Below are 21,350 nucleotides of genomic sequence, written 5' to 3'. Positions count from 1 at the left end.
AAATTCAGAATTACAGACTTAATATTACCGAATGATAGTCTCACCCTTACCTTAGAATTATCGATTGGCAGCCTTTCTCTTGGTTCTTCTCTCCTCCTGTTCTCTTCTCTCTAAACCTTGTTTTCTCCAAATCCTTGTTTTTTTTTGCATATGTTAGTCTTTCAACCTAATATCTCCTCTATTTATAATACTAACTTCTCTTCTTAAATCTAATTAGGCCCAATAACTCTCTTCTTTCTATTTCAGCCCCCGAATCTACTTATTCTAAATAATTATATTTCTCCACTAAATATATTCTCTCACTAAATAATATTAATACACCAAATAACACATAATAGCATATTTCATCAAAATATATATGTATATAATATTTTAACACCAAATAACAAATATATCTCTACATCAAATAACAAATACACAAAATAACAAATATATTTCTACACCAGATAACATATATATTTCTACACAAAATAACAAATATATTTCTACACCAGATAACATATATATTTCTACACAAAATAACAAATATATTTGTACACCAAACTTTCAAAATTCACAAAACAGCCCCACAACTCAATATTTATTTTATTTTCAAATCTTATTTTATTAAATAATAAAATAAGTCACAACATCTCATAAAATTCTCTAAAATCACATAATTCATATAAATCACATAAATCACATCGATTATATAAATATAATCTAAAAACTCACATAAATCACATCGATTATATAAATATATCTTAAAACTCAATTATAATAATTAAACAATCAAAATGGGCGTTACAGGTAACGAGGCATGAAAATAGATATTGGTGTACTTCAGAAGAGAAAGATTTCATATTTTTGTCTTGTTAATACACTAAATGAATTCTCTCTACACTTTTCTATTATCTCAAGAATTAGAAATAATGTTGAAAAGCATGTCGGAATTGAATTAGAACCAACATTGAAAAGCATGTGAAAATTCGATACTGATTTGGGTTATGTTTATGAGTCTTGAATGTATATTCATTAGTTGTTAGCTACATACTCATTTACTATATACACCCTCCGGTCACTATTATAAGCAAAAATCAATATTCTAAATTCATTCATTAAATGATGTATGTAGTTTATAATAAAGACTATATACATCATTAATTAAATGAATGCAAAATGTGAATTTTTGCTTATAATAGTGACCGGAGGGTGTATTTTTTTATTAGATTTTTATATTCTTAAAGGTGATGACTAAATTTAATATCTAATAATTCAGCAAAATAACATATCTTACCAACTAAGTTATTACATTAATTTTTTTTTTTATGTGCTAATTCATATTTTAATATACACACACACACACAAAATGAGTACTTTTGACCGCATTTTCCCAATAAGGCACATGATTTAACTCTAAACTTTAAAAGAGAAATCAATGTATTAGTACAATTAAAACTACAATTAAACAAAAATTTATTGAAGAATAAGTAGTAATATTTTTTTTACAATCTATTGAAGAATAATAATTTAATAAGGTTTAATTGTGGTTTCCCCATTAATTTCATTCTAATGAATTGAAAGAATTTAACCACCGACCTTAGTAGCCCAAGAATCCCACCCCTTTTTCAAGATTCATCTTCATGAATTATTCAACCTCTCCTTAGTTTCCTCCTTCGATCCATTTCGTTCCTTCCATATCCTTGTTATCCTTATTGTTTTGTTTCATCCCAGGATGAAGGAATAATATAGTTGGTCCTTCTAGTTTCCTAGTTATACGTCTTTTGATGTTTTTTTCTGGATTTGTTTTCACATTGCTCCTTTTGTGCTTTTTATCTTCCTCTATATCTCCCTTTTGGTTTTTCTCTTTCTCTCTGTGATCCCTTTTCTTGTATGTTTGGCTTGCTTCTCTTTTTTGGTCTGATCCCTAAGTTTTTCTGGTTTTCTTGGTTTCTGTTTATCCTTTTTTCCATTTCTTGTTGAATCTTTCCTCTTTTGCATCCCTTTTCACCATGACTAATGAGCGCGGCAAGGCTATGACCATTGACACCGGTGATCATCAAAACAACGCTAACGGTTGGAATCCTCAAGGTGAAATTGAAAGGCCCCTCAAATTTCAAAAGCTTAATATCTGTATTTCTGCTAACACAGGAAGCAACACCAACAGTTATGCTAGTTCATCTCACTATGAAGACCAAGTCTTGCATCATATGTCTAGCCCTGTTAGAAAGCCAGCAAGAAACCTGCACTCATATCAAGAACCCAATCACAACACCAAACGACAAGATAATTTGTATAAAGAACATTATCAAGAAACTGGTAATGCACCCTAAACTGCTACTCCAAAAAAGTTCCTTTCTTTGACCCCTAAGAGTACTCTCCAAAATGCTCTATTGGGAATTTCGTGCAACCCCTTAGGACTAGCCGTTGAAAATTTAACACCAATGGAGGCATAATCAATTAAAATTATTGCATGGTCAATTATGGGTTGAAAAATCATACAAGCTCAAATCATGCCCCCCATAATGATCCAAATACAAATATGCCAAAATAAGATGTTTCCAACGGTAAGAAAAAATTAATCCAACGAAAAAAAAAACTTTGATCAACCATAATTTGATCATGTGAATTCAATGCATGATAAACATATTTTTATGGTAAAAATAGTTATGGAGTTTCCATAATGAATCATGGCTTTTGATGCAAAAATATTTGTAAAATAATTTTTAGATGAAAATCATTATGAGTGTGTGATTTATTTAAGGGTTAATATATGTTTACCCCCTGTAATATTAGCGATTTCCAGTTTAGCCTCATGTAAAAAAAAAATTGTTTAGATTCTAATCCTGTAATTTGAATATTTTTTGATTTTGGACATTCATAGCATCAAATTACAAAATTTAAGGTACTTTCACCCCTGTAATTTGAGAGAATTTCGGTTTACCCTCGGCCATATCATTGATTTTATACAATCAAAATTCATGAAGGTCCAAAACCAAAAATCTTCAAATTCCAGGGTTGCAATCTGCAATTGATTTTGTTCTCAAACTGATCAACAACAGTAGCGGTGCTAAAAATCTTGATTTGATGGTTTTATAGGCTTTAATTATGTTGGACATTAATTTGATCCATTTTCATTTCAAAATGCTTTCGAACTTTGAAAATGATTTGAGTAATGAAACGTATGTAGGCATGCCCATATAACCGGTAAATCATCTGGGCAAACAGGTCAGCGACCTTGACAGCAGTAAAATGATTAGGAAGCAAACTGAAATGAGCAGTTTCGTAAAATCAATCTACCATATGCCCTCCTAATATATATTTTCTTTTAACCGTCCTACCTTTTTTAATGAAATTCTTCCAAGAGCAGCATTTTCAAAGGAACACTGGAGGTAGCGCTGGACAGGAATTTCAATTCCGCCCGAAACCGGTAAAACCGATCCAGCTGTAACCGAAGCGGGCGGCCCATGCGGTTTGGGCGGGTCACTCGGGTGCATTAAAGTGGGTTGCTGTGGATAAGGTAGGGTCGGTTCGGTCCATGGTTATTGGGCCAACGGTACCCATAACCGACCGACCCAATAAATATGTTATTATGTAGCATGCAATTCAGCCCAGCCCATCCCAAAGTCCAAACTCCAAACCATTGCAAAAAAAAATAAAAAAATTGTCTCTCAGATTAAAATGAAACAACAGAAACGATGTCGTTTACCCCCACATATAAAACGTGTTTTCACTTTGTAAGAAACCCTAGTTTCATTCCATTCTTCTCACTTCACTTCAGTCTTCAGCTGCCGCTCTCTCACGTACGACCCATACACTGTTCCGCTGATTTCTCATCGATCACTACAACACGCCGTTCTGTTTGATCACTCCGACGAAGATACAACGTAAGTGATGTTTCTGGGTGTGTTATTGTTCTGCGCTTTTTTTTCCTTTAATTTTGACATTATCTTAACTTCATTTCCCATCTTTTGTTTTGATTTAGGTTTATATTCTTACTCTCCTTGCTTCTATCGTTCAAAATCAATTTGAAAGGATGAAATTAGTTACTGATTGATCAAAGGTAAAAATTAGGGTTTTGATTTTGTCTTTATTAGATTAGGGTTTTTGATAAGGATTGTTGTAATTAGTAACTGATAAAAGAAAGAATGTTGTGATTAGTAACTGATAAGGAATGTTGTGATTGGGAACTGATAAACTAGGAATGTTGTGATTGGTAACTGATAAATTAGGAATGTTGTGATTAGTAACTGTTAAGGAATGTTGTGATTAGTAACTGATAAATTAGGAACGTTGTCTATATTCTCACACCTCATGTATTTTTTTTTTGCATTTGAAGGTTAGTCTTATTTTAAATAAGACTCATATCAGTACTTTAACACATTTTTTCTTTGTGTTTATTTCTATTTCAGCTCAATCCTTGTTGGTTAGAAGCTAGTTTATTTTATCACTGATTGATAAAAAAAGGTAAATGTTACTAAGCTTTATTGTTTAGATTTTACATTGTTAAATGATTTTATTATTTATAAGTGATTAAAGCAAATTTCTAACTTCTGTTTTTTTATGTTTTGGAGGCTTAGATAGTTTGTAACTTAAAAGATGGATCAAGGGCATAATAGCAATCAAGGAGATGTCCAAGGAAGGGAAGGAGCTGTTGGCCAAGGAATTGGTACGTTTTTTCTATTCTCTCTGATTTTTAGTAAGAAGAAATGGGTTAGTTGAATCATTGTGTAGAAGAAGTAATAATACTATAATTTTCTACTAAAGAAGAAAACTCTTTTTTGTCTTTCAGTTTCACTACTTTGAGTTTAAAACAACAAATTTGCCTAATCAATCAATAAACATTTAGTTAATCAATCAATAAACACAAAATAGATCAATATCTAATATATTCTAAGTTCATGCTTTTTCTAAAAAATAATGAGTACAACTTACCTCTTTTTGGTTTGAATCTTATTTACAAGTTCTTGAATTTATATAAACTGTCATTAATTTTTTTATTTTTTGATTGTATGTATAAAGCTGAGCCTATGGAGGAAATAAACGAAGCTGCACCTATGGAAGGGATGACTGGAGATGCAACAGTGGAGGAGGTTAATGGAGCTGTAGCTGTGAATGTGGTAAATGGAGCTGGTGTCAATTGTAAGTTTTCACATGCTTATCTGCCTGAGTTGAGTTTTGTATATGTATGATGATATATCTATCTGCCTAAGTGTTGCTTATTTGCATTTTGAGTTCTGTTCACATTTTTATATCTAGTATGTGTATATTTAACACTTTTCTTCCCTTTAAAATTACAAGAATGAATCATGTGAGACTTATATGCTTATTTGCGCTTATTATCTGTTCACAGTTAACTAATTTTATACATGCTCATCTTTAATTAATTATTAAAACTCAACCTATGTAATTAAAAAATTGAAACACTTGATAATTGTTCAAACACTTAAATGCTTTATAATGTGAATTATTTAGTTAATTACATATCTAAAATACTTTACTAATATTTTTCAGCTGCTGAAACTCAACAACCAGCTGCTTTACCTATTAATGCTCCATTTCCCCCCCTTCCTACTACTAGGGGTAGAAGACCTAATGCTAATGGTAATAGGAGAACCTCTCCTGTTTGGTTAGATTTTAACCCTTTACCCAATGAACCTGAACCTATAGCAGCTTGTAAACATTGCCATAAACGATACCATTGTGATTCTAAAGCACATGGGACATCCAGCATGTTATTACACTCTAAAACGTGTCTTCAAAAACCCTCTAACATGTTAAACGACCCTAGGCAATCAAACCTTGTAAGTGGAAAGGGTGGTTTGCTAGTTGCTGCAAACCAAAGGTACAATGCAAAAGAGTGTAGGAAAGCTGTAACAAACTTTGTCATCCTTGATGAACATGCCTTTAGGGTTGTAGAAGGTGAGGGATTTAAGCAACTTTGTAAACAATTGCAACCTCTTATGACCCCCCCTTCTAGGAGGACAGTTGCTAGAGATTGTTTCCAACTTTTTCTAGAAGAAAAACTGAAACTTAAGGCTTTTTTTTAAGTCTGACTGTAGAAGTGTAGCCATAACTACAGACTGCTGGTCTTCCCTTTCAAACCTTGGTTTCATAACCATCACTGCACACTTCGTTGATAGGTGTTGGAACTACCAAAAGAGAATCATTAGTTTCGCCCCAATACCAAATCACAAAGGACTAACCATTGGTAAGAAGGTTGATGAGGTTTTGAAAGAGTGGGGTATAAGGAATGTGTCCACAATCACCGTTGACAACGCTTCCTCTAATGACGTGGCTGTTGGTTATTTGAAAAAAAGACTTAAGATGAAGAATGGGTTGTTGGGTGAAGGGGATCACTTCCATATGAGGTGTGTTGCCCACATATTGAACTTAGTAGTCATGGACGGGTTGAAAGATCAAGATCTGTCTATTGCTAGCATCCGCAATGCGGTTAGGTTTGTGAGGTCTTCACCTCAAAGAGCTTTGAAATTCAAAGAATGTATTGAAATGTCAATGATAACATGTAAAAAACATGTTTGTCTTGACGTTTCCACTAGGTGGAATTCACTTTACATGATGTTGGATACCGCTGAAAAATTCCAGCCCGCTTTTGAGAAGTTGGTGCATGAAGATTCTAGCTATGTTGAGTGGTTTAAAGAGGCTGGCCTTCCTACTCCTAATGATTGGGAAAAGGTTAGAGCCTTTGTTAGCTTTTTAAAGATTTTCTATGATGCTACAAAAGTGTTTTCATCTTCCCAACAAGTGTCTATACACACAGCCTTTCACAGCTTGGCTTCTATTTTGTGTGAGCTTCAAAAGGCATGTATGGACTTGAATACAATTGTGGCTGATATGGGAGTAGAAATGAAGGCCAAGTACGACAAGTATTGGGGTAATGTTGTAAAAATGAACCAATTGTTATACTTTGGAGTAATATTTGATCCTAGGTATAAGTTTGGGTACATTGAGTGGTCTTTTAGTGATTTGTATGGTGCTGGTAGTGAAATGGCAAAAGAAAGGGCTGGGAGTGTGCGTGATAATTTGTTTAAGTTGTACAATCTTTACAAATCTGAACATGAATCCTTTGCTGGCCCTTCGGGCAGCAACAATTCCTCTGTTGAACAACCTGCTGTTCCCAAAAATCCATCCCTAAATGCAAGGGCAGATGCCTATAAAGCACACTTGAAAACCAAAGAAACCACCACTGTTCCACAAAATGACCTTGAGAGATACTTGAGTGACCCTCCAGAAAACGATGATCCAAGCTTTAACATTCTTACTTGGTGGAAGAAAAACTGTGTTCGTTACCCTGTTTTGGCAACCATGGTTAGAGATGTGTTGGCGACACCAGTGTCATCAGTTGCTTCGGAGAGTGCATTTAGCACCGGGGGAAGGATTTTAGACACATATAGGAGCTCATTGAGTCCGGAAATGGCAGAAGCTTTGATTTGTACTCAGAATTGGCTGAAACCATCTATCATCGACTTCAAAGATCTAAATTTGAGTGAAGAGTATGAGCTGTTGGAAAGTGTTGTGGCAGGTAAATTATTAATTTGTCAATAAATTCGTATTTTTATTATGCGTATTTGATATTGCTTAATTATTTGACTTGTTTCTCATATATTGTTTTCCTTGCATTTTAGAAATTGGACAGGTCTTGAATGGAGTAGATGTTGGTCCTGCTGGTCCTGCTGCTGGTGTTGCACCAGCAACTGGGCTCTAATTCCATTTAATGGTAAAAAAACATTAATTTTTTTACTATTTTATATATTATGTATTGCATATGTATATATATTTATTTAGTGTAATTTTATGTACTGCAGGAGTGACTTTTTTTGGGATATTTTGGAGTCAAATGTGACTTGTACTACACAACACATGCCTATGGTTTTTGATAATGAAGTTGATGTGGAACCTGGTAGTTTTGCTTGGCTCCATGGTGCTGGCTTTGCTTGTTAAACTGGTTTACGCTTACATATTGGTATGTCCATGGCTAACTGACATTGTAAAATTTGATATTTGATATATACTGTTATGTTATTAGATTTGGTGCATATTGACATTGTCAAATTTGATATATACTTCCCTGTTAGATAATTTGATGCATATAAACATTGTTAAATTTGATGCATAAGTATCTGTTAGATAAAATTGAGCAAGGAAACAGCAGGTTGGTTATGTTTAGATTAAATTTGAGCAAGGAAACAACAAGGAAACATTATATACTTCTCTGTTAGATTAAATTTGATGCATAGTATCTGTTAGTATGTTTAGAAGAGCATGTGAGACTTAGTAAACTATATTGTTATTATGTTATTGAGTTTACTTTGTTCATTTAAATTGAGCTTCATCTACATGGTTATTGTTAGGATTAATATATGAATTGAAGCTATCACCTAATGGCTGTGCATTAGAGACACATGATGTGCATCAAAGCACATTGATTGGCCACATAGAAGAGGTGCATCAGCTATCATCCAATGCTTGTTTACATTATCGCTGAAGTCTATTCTGATTGTGCAAACAGCAGGTTGGTTTTTTTACGTTTATTCTATTTTTTTTTTCAAATTTATTTTGATGCTACATAAAGAGCTTTACTTTTTTTCTTTCTTTCTTTTTTCAGACCTTGCTGCAGAGTTACACCATGTTGAGCATCAGCATACTGCAGTTTTCATATTCAACATTGAAAATGACTAAATGTTTTAATCTTACATTTGGATGACTGTAATATAATATACTTAATACTTGTGACTTAGTTTAATACATATTGGCTGTGTTGTGCTAGTTTGTAATGTGCTTTGAATTGATGCAAGCATATTACAATAGTATTAATGGCCTCGACCCAAAAGCGGTGTTCTATAATTATTAAGGAATGGCCTTAAATAAATGTTTGGTGAATGACATGAATTGTATTGATGCAAGTATTCCTCTTAAATTTTTTATGTTAAAAAAAAATTAGACTGAATTTTAATTGCCCATTTTAGTGTAAACCGACGGTACCCACCCGATCTTCCGCCTTATCCGATTAAACCGAAACCGACTAAACCGAGTCATTAGTTGGGCGGAATTGGGTCCTGTGGTAGCAACCGTGGTTTGGTTTGGGTTGAGGGTTTGGGACCGATTTCCGACCGAAACCGACCGATGTCCAGCCCTAACTGGAGGTATATAAAGCTTTTACTTTTGGAGAAGAGCATTCTTCTAAGCACTTGAGAGTGTCGGTACAATTGTTGATTTTATTGAACCTTGACCAGCAACTCTTTAAGGTTTACCCGCAACTAACAATTCACCTATATAGTACACTCTTGAATTAATTCACAAATTATGTGGATGTTTAGTAGTTGTTTTGCCCTTTAGAATAATCTTTCAAAAACGTTAAACAATCGTATGTTCGTCCTAGGGGTATAAGGTATGTGAATTGGAAGTTTTCGGAGCATTTTTGACAAAAAAATATTTTTTCCAGAACTGCTAAAATCGGCCCCTTCAGAAATCGGCCATCGATTTTGAGACTCAGAACGAGAATTTTGTCTCGTAAAATGTCGGCCACCGTTTTGGGAAAATCGGCTGCCGATTTACATAACACAAAAACATGTTTTTCAACATCAATCTTACCTAAAACCGTAAGAACTCCATAGTTAAGTGTGCTTGACTTGGAGCAATTTTGGGATGGTTGACCTTCTGAGAAGTTTCACATAAAGTATGCGAGTGAGAACGAAACAGCTGAAAAGTTTCCCAACCAAAATTTCTCCATATGTAAAAGGTACAAATGGAATTCATAAGTCATCGATCATGTAGAAAATACCAAAATTGTTAGTCGGGATATTAATGGGGTCCTGGGTTCGACTCCAAAATCGCTCATTTATGTGGAATTCATAAGCCTTCGATCAAGTAGAAAATGCCAAAATTGTTAGCCCAGATATTAGTGGGATCCTGGGTTCGACTCCGGAATCACTCATTTAGACCACTTGCTTAAGGAATCAAATGGTTTACCACTTGAACCGATCATTGTTCGTATTTACTTTTAAACAAATGGGGAAGGGAGATTTTTTGTTAATTAAAATAAAATGAATAACTTTTTTACGACAATTTTGGTGGAATTTGAACTTTGGATAGAATTTAAACTTCAGACCTTGAAGTTATGAAGTTAAACTCTCAGCACTGAGACAACATCTTAAGTGTGAAACATTTAGAATTTTTGGTATCTACGAATTAAATTTATTTTTAAGTTTCATATATGTACTAATACATTGAAACGTTGGTAAGTAAAGAATTGGGTAAAAAAAAGAATTAAAATAATAAAAAAAAGTTAGTGTTATAACTTACTCCCTCCGTCCCTTAATGTAACCCCCCTTTGCATTTTTCACATTTCTTAAGAAAAGTTGTCAGTGTAATTAATGTGTCTGTATTGTGTATTAATATTACCAAATTGTCCTTTGTTTGTATGTGTATTAAATTTGACTATTCATATTTCAAGACAAGTTAGTATTATTAATTAGGGGTATGTTTAGGAAAAAAGTAATAAATGCATCTAGTAATTTGAAAAGGGGGTTACATTTAGGGACAAAAATAAAATCAAATGAGTGGTTACATTAAGGGACGGAGGGAGTAATTGGTAAGATATTTTATTTTGACTGGACTGATATTAAATAATCCTTTTAAAAAAATAAATTCAATGCAGTCAACACCTTTTAAGATTAAAAATCTAAAAAAAAGTTATGCAATAAATGAGTAGCTAACAACCAATGAATGTATATTGAACACTCACATACAAATCCCAATTCAATTTCAAATTCCTACATGCTTTTCAACATGATAGAAGTATGAAAATGTTTTCTTCTCAAATTTATGTAAGTTTCATGCCTCGTTACTTAGTACTTGACTGATTGTTTTATTTTATTCTTCTTATTGAAAACGGAGTTCAATTTTAATTTTTGTATAAAATTAGTATAAAAAGTTTATCATGGTCAACAAATTACAATCAATTTTATGTGTAACTTTGAAAATACTTTTTTTTTACGGATAAACAAGTAGCCTTAAAGAGGATCAGTCACCTCGACCATACTCAAGAAATAGTCAGAATTAAAGTCAGACGTTTTTTTAATGATCAAACGGTAAAGATTGATTGACAGTATATACAATATATTTAATTATGTATATATGAATTAAATCTTCATTAAATTAGTGAGGAAAAAAATTTCTTCAATTTTCAAGGTAGTGATAAGATATGAAATCTCTCATTTCTCCAATTAATCTTCGTTTGACCATATTACTAAAATTTTGTCTATATAATCAAATGATCATATGTTGTTATTCATTACATATATCTTTTTGTTTTCTTTCGGCCACTTCTTAATAGACAAAAGAAAACAATGGAGAAAGTTTGATTTCAGGTTGTACTACTGATTTGAAAATGTGATAAATGAACAACGTTGGGTCATTGGATTTTATAGACTATAACCTAGTAATATGGGCAAACAAATTTTAATTGGAGAAATGAAAGATTGTGTTTCTTATCACTTCTTTGCAATTTTTATGTAAGGTCGGAATTAAAGAAACATTTTCCCTCACTACATTAATAAGGATGTAATTTATAATACATAAATGAAAATATTTTTTACACTATTAATTAAACTTTACAATTTGATCATAAACAAATATGTTTGACTTTAATTCTAACTATTTATAAAGTATGGGATAAATGATCCTCTCCGAGGCTACTTAATTTTGCTTAAAAAAATATTTTTAAAGTCACATATATAATTGTTTGTAATTTGTTGACATTGTAAGCCTTTTTTAATATTAACAGTATATATAAATTAAACTAAATTAACAATGAGCATAACTCAGTTGGTAGGACAATGCTTGATTATATGCTTAAAAAAAAAGGTGAATTCTTCCAAGAGCAGCATTTTCAAAGGAACGTTGGAGGTATATAAAGCTTTTACTTTTGGAGAAGAGCATTCCTCTAAGCAGTTGAGAGCGTCGGTATAATTGTTGATTTTATTGAACCTTGACCAGCAACTCTTTAAGGTTTACCCGCAACTACCAATTCACCTATATAGTACACTCTTGAATTAATCCACAAATTATGTGGATGTTTAGTAGTTGTTTTGCCCTTTAGAATCTTTCAAAAACGTTAAACAATTATATGTTCGTCCTAGAGGCATAAGGTATGTGAATTGGAAGTTTTCTGAGCATTTTTGACAAAAAAATATTTTTTTCAGAACTACTAAAATCGGCCCCCGATTTTCAAAAATGGGCCATCGATTTTGGGACTCAGAACGAGACTTTTGTCTCATAAAATTTCGGCCACCGTTTTGGGAAAACCACCGATTTACATTGACAGAGAAACACAAAAGCATGTTTTTCAGCATCAATCTTGCTCCCAAACCTCATGGGTTTGCTTATGCCTCCATACCAACATAGAAAATGCATCATTTAACATGGCAAAACAACAATAAACATGACATAGACTTGTTTAATTCATGTGATAAACTAACTAGAACAATAAATAGCTTTAACTCATAATTTTCCTCACAACAATTCACACATCACCCAAAAGGTGGGGACTAATGCTAAAGGAACTCACCTAAAGAAAACACTTCTGGAAACTTCAGCTTGAGCTTATTCCTTAACCTCTCTTGTACCCAATATCAGTTTCAGCCTATCCTCTTAAGCACTCAACTAGCATAATCATTTCCATCTACAATCCTTTTCTTATTCGTTCTCAGTTAACTAACATTGCGCGGTTAAATATTCTCCGTAGTCCGTTGGGGGTAACAGGGAATATCTCATATTCCTTGTATTAATTCACCCTTTCATAATTATTTCTTTTCTGAAGCGTTCAGCTAATTCCATCTGTTGAGAATTTAGCGGGATGTTACCGTTGGCTTTGGTATAGTCCTCCAATCTTTTCTTTTGTATTTCCTCATTTTTTTTGATATTATATTTTGGTGATGCTTTGGATCACTACTTTAAAAAAAAAATATTAAAAAATAATTTTCTGAAAAAATAACTAAATAAGTTTTAATTATAATTTTAGTCCTCATATTTTCACCGTCTCACAATATTGGTCCATTCATTTTGAAATTATTTAGTTTTGGTCCCTCCCTCAGATTTTCGGATTACAAAAAATGGTGGTGTCACATGTTTAATCGACATGAAATACAATATAATGCACCCATGATATTGCAATATAAAAGTGGTGGTGTCAACATGTTTAATCAACGTAAAAATGGATTGAATGTCACATGTTAATTAAAATAATATTAATAACTTTTTTACAAAATTATATGGTGGAATTTGAACTCTAGATGAAATTTGAACTTCAGAGCTTGAAATTATAAAATTAAACTCTTACCGCTAAGACAACATAAGTGCAAAACATTTAAAAAAAAATTGGTATCTACGAATTAGATTTATTTTTAAGTTTTAGATATGTACTAATTCATTGAATTTCTCTTTTATTGTTGGTAAGTAATTAATGCCCCTTATTGGGAGAGTTGGGTCTAAAAAATTAATTAAAATAATTAAAAAAATTGTGTTATAACTTAATTGGTAATATATTTTATTTTGACTTTTTTTTAGGGAAATATTTTATTTTGACTGGACTGATAGATCACCCTCCGGTCACTATTATAAGCAAAAAACTACATTTTAGATTCATTCATTAAATGATGTATGTGGTCTTTATTATAAACCACATACATCATTTAATGAATGAATCTAAAATTTGCTTATAATAATGACCGGATGGTGTATTAAATAATCCTTTTTAAAAAAGAAATTAAATACAGTCAACACCCTTTTAAGATTAAAAATCTAAAAAAAAGTTATACAATAAATGAGTAGGTAACAACCAATGAATATATATATTGAACACTCTCACATACAGATCCCAAGTCAATTTCAAATTCCAACATATGCTTTTCAACATTGGTTCTAATTTTACACATACTTAAAAAGCGCAAAAAGTATCCACACAACATGTTAACAAGACAGAGGTTTTTGTCAAAAAAAAAAAAAACAAGACAGAGGTATGAAAATGTTCTCCTTTCAAATTCATGTAAGTTTCATGTCTCCTTACTTAGTACTTAACTTATTTTATTTTGTTCTTCTTATTGTTAATGGGGTTCAATTTTAATTTTTGTATAAAATTAGTATAAATAGTTGGGTTTTTCTAACCTATGCAACATTGCATAGGATAAGGTACAATAAATGTATCATTTTTTCAACAAAAACTATCATATTAATTATCCTTTTCTTGAAAAATGATATATTTTTCCTCCATCTCTCTCCCCTATTAACCACTCTATTTTTTTTTTTTTGACAAACCATTCTATTTATTGTATTTTGTGAAAAACTAAATAGTCATCTTCTAAATACAATTTACAATTCAATGTGTAGTTGAGCATTTTTCTTTCAGAGTATTTTTTCCTTCTGCGTTAATTTTTTTTCTCAAGATATGGCAAATGCTCAAAACTCACCCATTTGTTCTCAAGTGGCAGCTTTACCACAATAAGTTATATAATTACTTCCTTTCAATTTTTTCACATTTTCCTCCTATGTTCTCAACTAATTCCTTATTTAGGACTTCACTGAGTCACACAAGCCTATATTACGTTTTTCATAAGCACGCATAAACACTATTTAAACTGCCACTGCACATCAGTATGACTAACTCTTTGTCTCTATATTTTTTTTATAATAAAAACGTAGTATTTCTTCTTCTCTGATGATGATATGCGCCACAAATATTTTGTGGACAAATATTTTGGAGTTAAATTTGTTCTTGCTATCTAAATCCTTCCATAATATTCCTGAAGCATATAGTTATTTTTGAATTACATTTTAAATTTGTTGCTTTCATAATTTTTCGAGTTAAATTTTTATGGCTTCTGTATCTACGTAAATTTTCATCTTAAACATAAGTCCAAATAAATTTCCATGCACTTATTATTAGATGTAATCATTATTTTTGTAGTAAATGGTTATAAAAAAAATAAAAAAATAGAATGATTAATAAGATAGAGAAAATTATCATTTTTCAAGAAAAGGATGATTAATATGATAGTTTTTGTTGAAAAAATGGTACATTTATTGCACCTTATCCTATGCAATGTTGCATAGGTTAGAAAAACCCTAAATAGTTTAACATTTTTTTTTTGACAAGAAGAAACTTATTGCATTTCATTCATAATAATAGTAGAGATACAAGATGGAATCCTAGTATGAATATGGAAACTAGCATGACGCAAAGCCACTCTAGCAAAGCTATGAGCAACTTCGTTGGCTTGTCTCCGAATGAACCTAACATCAGAGGTTACTAAATCAGAAGCTAACAGACGTCTACAATCATTAATTACTGCGCTAAAGTTAGAAACGCCACTTTTACTACCATAAAGACTGTCTACCACGGTTTTGGAATCAAGCTCAAAGTCCACAATACCTAGTTGTAGATCACGAACCCAGTACATTGCAGATAATAAACCCAAAGCCTCACCCAGATCCACATCAAGGAGCAGAGTCATCCATTCAGTCTTGGCTAACACAAAGCGACCTTCGTCACCTCGAATGCAAACACCAATACCGACCCGATTTCGAGCTTGAGAGAAGGACGCATCAACATTACAAGTAAACCTGCCGGGACTTGGTTTGTTCCACTTCATATCATTCGGGGTATCAGGATTCTGAGGGATAGGATGTCGAATATTCTGAGCATTCTTCCAGCTAGTAAGAAGAGAACCTGCACGAGCACAGATATCTTGAGCTGTTTCAGTCAGTGGCGGAGCCACGTGAGGACAGGGTATGGCCATGGCCTACCCATTATTTCTGTGAAATTACCATAATACCCTTGGCATAATTTTAATATTACAACCATGCCATTCACTCGCTCTTCCACTCTCCCACTCTCATTCGTATTTTTTCTCAGAACGGGAAAGAAAAGGAATCGCATCTTTTCTCCTCATCCTCACCTAGTCACGGCAGCAATCACTCACCTTCATCCACCGACAATCAGCCGCGACCGACGAACTCTCCTTCGAACTCAAAGCCTCCATCTCCTCTCTCAGCATCGATCTCTACTATGATATATTCTTCATTTGTCTCAATCTTTCTACAAAACCTAAAACTGTTAAACAAAGGTGAGTGTATCTCTGATTCTTTGATTTCTTTTTGTTTGCTAATGAATTTGATATTTAATTTGGTTTTCAATTTCAATTTTCCCATAACCCTAATCAAAACAAAAGGGGATTTTTGATTTTTGACTTTTGTTAATAATACTGCTTAAATGCATAATTGGAATTAGAGCTAGCTTTAGATTATTGAGGAACTAATCTATTCATGGTTGGAATTAGAGCTAGCTTTAGAGTTTAGAATATTGAGGAACTTAAATCATTGAATATTATAGCTAGCTTTAGAATATTCATTGTTGGAATTAAATCTGGTAACTTATTGAGTAAAACAATACATTTAAAAGTGCATAATTGGATTTTCAAAGATTATATGGTATATAGAACCTAATGTGATTACTATGCATTATCTCTTGTCATGATTCTGTAATAGTGTAAGTAATGTGTAAGTAATGACAACGAACAAGATCATGAATGAATGTCAATGTGTATAGTGTGTAATAGTGTAAGTACTGATTATATTTAGTTATAGCCAATGTGTATAATGTGATTATATGGTATATAAACCTTGATTAAGGACTGATTATATTTAGTTATAGCTTGTTTCTCCCTAGTGAATGATGCAACCTGCATTTGGAAAATGAGACTCATTTCTATATTATGTAATAACAAAATAAAGCAAAGTCTCAATGTTATTTTTTGCTAATGTACTTACAGTTCGGATGGAACCTATTGTCTGCTCAATTACACTTGCTGATTTAGAATAAGCTGCCTGTCTAGTTGATGATGATTTAGAATATGTGTGTGTAATAGTGTAAGTGGGCAATTGGCAGATAGGAGCTACCCTAGACACTTTGCAACAGAATTGACAATCCATTAGCAGTACCATTGTCAATTGTAGATTTGTTTCATTATAATAATTTTGATGATTTTTACATCACTTTGATAATTTTGTTTCTTTAGGTATGTAATGATCGACTTTATATATTATGTAGTTTAAATTTTGAATGATTGGTTTTTGGTTTATTTTTAAATTTGTTATACAATATAATTTATATATTATATTTTAGTTTATTTTGATGGCGAGATGGCGGCCACCCCAAACTTTTTTGTCTAGCTCCGCCACTGGTTTCAGTAATGTTGTTCCATACCTTATTGTTTCGATGCTTCCAAATACTCCATAGAGTCACACTGAAAATTTGCTTTTGCTGCTGATCCAGGTGATGGAGGATAGCAAACACATTGGTTGGAAAATTGACATTAATATCAAAAACATCCATCAAATGGCTCCACAAACCAATACGTTGCCAGTAAAGCATACTTTTACTGCACATAAAGAACAAATGGGTACGCCAATTTTGACATTTAGTAGCGCCCATTTAATAGCACTTTTAGAAAAAGTGCTAACAAAAAACTGAGTTTGTTAAGTACAATAGCGTTTTGTTGCAAGTGCTATTATAAGAGTACATCTAGGATAGCACTTTCTCCAAAAGTGCTAATATTGACAATTTAAAAAAAATAAAAAAAAGTAAAAAAAAGAGTATGATAGCAGTTTTGAGGTAGTGCTAACATAGGTGGATTGTATCGTTAGCACTTTGTGCTGAACGCTATCCTATGCTCCTAACAAAAAGGGAGTTTTTGAAAAATTAAAAAAACAAAGCGGATTAAATTTTAGCAATTGGCGCTGAACAAATTTCCAATTCCCTCTCTTCTTTCACACACGACTTCATCTGTTCAACCCACACATCTCACCTTCTTCTCTCATCTCAATACCATCGAATTGCATAACTACCACCTCCATTGAATCCCATAACTGCCACCACCATCAAACCCCACTTCTAACCCCATCTCTCTCATACCCAGACCCCCATCTCATTGAACTCCACTTCTCACAACCCATTGAACCCATCTCTCATCTCATTACACGCATGCACCCACACAGGTATAATTCAATTTTTCAATTTCTTTGATTTATTTATTTCATGATTTTATTAATCCCAAAATCTGAGTTGTTTTTCAATTTCTTGTGATACTATTTTGTTCTCTATTTAGTTAATTATTTTGTAGTTGTTGTGTTGTTCTACATCTTGAATCTCAATTATAAATGGAAGTTTATTCATAGACATAAATAACGTGGTATTTAAAAGACTATTTTTCTTTTTAAAGCTTTTTTCTTTGGGGTGAACCGCAAACTGGTTTTTGTTGAAGCATTGAATGGTGTTTGATATTTGAATTAAATCAAAAGGTTCTTCAATAAATTAAGAATAAGAATTAACAAATGTTTATCTATTCTACTTATTTATTGCCTATAATATTCTCTGCCAATATAGTTCATGTATGCTAAAATCGAAATTGTTTGTTGTAGTTGAAGATCTCGAGAATCTATTGTGATTTGTGAATCAGAGTCTTTTTCTTTGCTGAGATAACTACCCTCATCGCCGAGTTCACCCTCACCGCAGAGACACCGAACAACATTCGTCGGATTCAGTGGTGTATTGGTAAGTATTAATTATTATTTTTTATTATTTTTTAGATTTTATATTCGGTTTCGATGGTGCACTTATAGTAGATTTATATTTTTTTTTAAGAAATTGTTTTCAATTTTATGATATATTTTTGTATATTAGTGTGATGTAATTTGGTTAGTTTTTTTGTTTTGTTTTAGAATTTTCCAAATTTGAGAGGTCGCACTGACACCGACACTTAATAAACTGAAAGTGATTGAATGTAATGATACGTGCCGATGTTGTTTTTGGCGTCGAACACTTACGCTGACAGTTGTCTGACACTAATACTTTTGAATTTGAGCTGAAGTGTGTTGGTGCTATATAGCTTTTGGTCAGAGAATTGAATTTTTGTGATAGATTGTTTTCAATTGAATTTTTGAATCTGCTTGGGGTTTGCCTTTCGGTTCCTTCAGCTGTTTTCTAGCAGGTTTTTTTGTTCATGCAGTTCGGTGTTAGGGGGGTCTGTGTATAGCAGTTTTTAGGCTTTCTTGTTGTTGTTCCCTCCTATATGCTGGGCTATTATTTTCCTGCTGTCACCGTTTTTTGCTGCTGTGTTTTTATCAGTACGCAGGGGTGATCTTTTTGGGTTGTAACAGCTTGCCATTTTTCACTTCTTGTGCGTGGCATTTCATATATATATATATATATATATATGCTGATTCAAAAAAAAAAAATTGATGCTATATGTAGATCTTTTGGTTTCAAAATTTTAATGCATTCTGTTTCATTTCTGGTTGTATCACTGATCGCTGTATAAAACTTTAAAATAATCAACAATTTAAAACTTTAAAATAATCCAAAACTGTAATGCTAATCTTTGAAGTTGCTTAAAAGAAGAAACTTATGATTGTCTTTGTTCTTCGGTCATCAATCTGCTACATATCTCCTATTCTGCCACTCTTGTAGTTTTGTACATTAAAGTACTCCCTTCTATTACATTTACAGTCACACAATTTATGCGACAGTGAATTATGTTATGATGTTAAACATGGTCAGCTTGAATATGAGTGGCTGAAATGTAGTAGAAATAAATTGAAGAATGAGGTTGACAATTTATTAGAATAATTTAATGTAATTAGATTTTTTGTTTTTGTTTATAGGAAATATTTTAAGAAAATGAAAGTGAATGAATGCAATTATATGTTTCAAGTTGTATGTTCTTGCCTTGTGTTTGCGTGGAATTGTTGTGTTTGCACACACCGTGCCTCTACTACAAATGGTGTTAGAACCCACAGGAGTGTCTAAGCCGGTGAAGTGTTTTTGTTGGTGGTTTTTGAATGGTGTTTGTAGGTTGTGCGATCTGATGGCTCCCTGCAGCTGATTTTGTTTTATGGCGTTGGCTTTTTTATAACAGTGCTAGTTGTTTGGTTAGGGACTGTTTTGTAGCTTTTAGACCGGCATCTATTGATGTTTTCTTTGTTTTTCTGTCATTCTGTTATGTGCCTGCAGCTGTTTCTGTTAGAAGATGGGTTTTTTGTGTGTTTTATCTGCTGTTAGGAGTTTTCTAGGTGTTACCGCTTATATACGGTATTTGTAGTCCGGTACTTTTGGGACCCTAGCACGTCTTGTGCAGGAATTTCCCGTTAAAATATTATGTTGTTCTATTCTAAAAAACAAAAAAAGATGAAGTGATTGAGTTGTTTTCTCAATGGGATCAATCACTTTAAATTCCTAAACTTACTCAGAACCCTTTAAGGTGGGGTTAGGACTTTTGTTAAACAAAGTTGCCAAAAATGACTTGTGAATACGATAACAATAATTAGTAATATCATATGTATGCAAAAGCCAAAGTTTATATAGCTAATCCTATACTTTTAACTATAGGATATTTGATCCTCTTCATTAATATAAACATTAATGATAATAATGTAATTTAACACGAAACACACATCAAGGACATGTCAATGGTTGATCAAATATTTCTGCAAACATCTTATAGAAAAACAAGATATCTGAAGAGGTAATTTCGGTCTTAAAGAGGTTGAGGGTTGTAGCTGATGTGGCTGTTTTGGTGTGTATTATCAGTTCTGTTCCTGCTGTCTTGTTGGTCTTTCCAGCTGTTTTGGTGGTGGAATATATAGTTGTCTTTGTTTCTGATGCATTGCGTTGTTTTTCCATGTTGTTGCTGCCTCCCTGTGCTGTCAAGGGGTGTTTTGTTGCTGCCTGTTCCCATAGGGCCAGCAGCAGCCCTGTTCTTGTCGGCTCTTGGTAGTTTGTAGCAGTGGTTTCATTTGAGAGTGTTGTTGGGTTTATAGGTTTTGTCCGCATATATATGGAACCTTTGTATGTTATCTGTCTCTTGGCAGCCGTGTGCGTCTTGCACAGGCTTGCTTTCAATAAACTTGACTATCTCAAAAAAGAAAATGCAAATGTATGTGCTAGAAAAATCAATTAAGCATGGAAGGGTAGTTTACTTAATCAACTTTCCTGTTGAACACCATTTTCATTTATTTACATCAAATTTCACCTTATTTAGCTTACATCATTTCTTTTTAATATAGTTTATTTAATTGTGTTAGTTGTTGCTACATAATTTTTAATAGTTACTAGTTTTTATTGGATTAATTTTTTTTGGGTTCATTTTACTAAAAAAATAATAATAATAGTTATGTTTTTATTATTTACTTATGTTGCCGAAATTTCTGTGCAGTCCTCTCTATTTGTTATTCTTATATTTACTAACTGGTCTTGGGATTTTCTTTCATTGCTACAGCTTTTGCAAAATCGTGTTGGT

The sequence above is a fragment of the Medicago sativa genome, chromosome 3 (genome assembly GCF_051527215.1).
Source record: "Medicago sativa cultivar Bolivia chromosome 3, Bolivia_mono, whole genome shotgun sequence".
Classification (NCBI taxonomy): Eukaryota; Viridiplantae; Streptophyta; class Magnoliopsida; order Fabales; family Fabaceae; genus Medicago; species Medicago sativa.
This window is presented reverse-complemented; position numbering follows the sequence as displayed.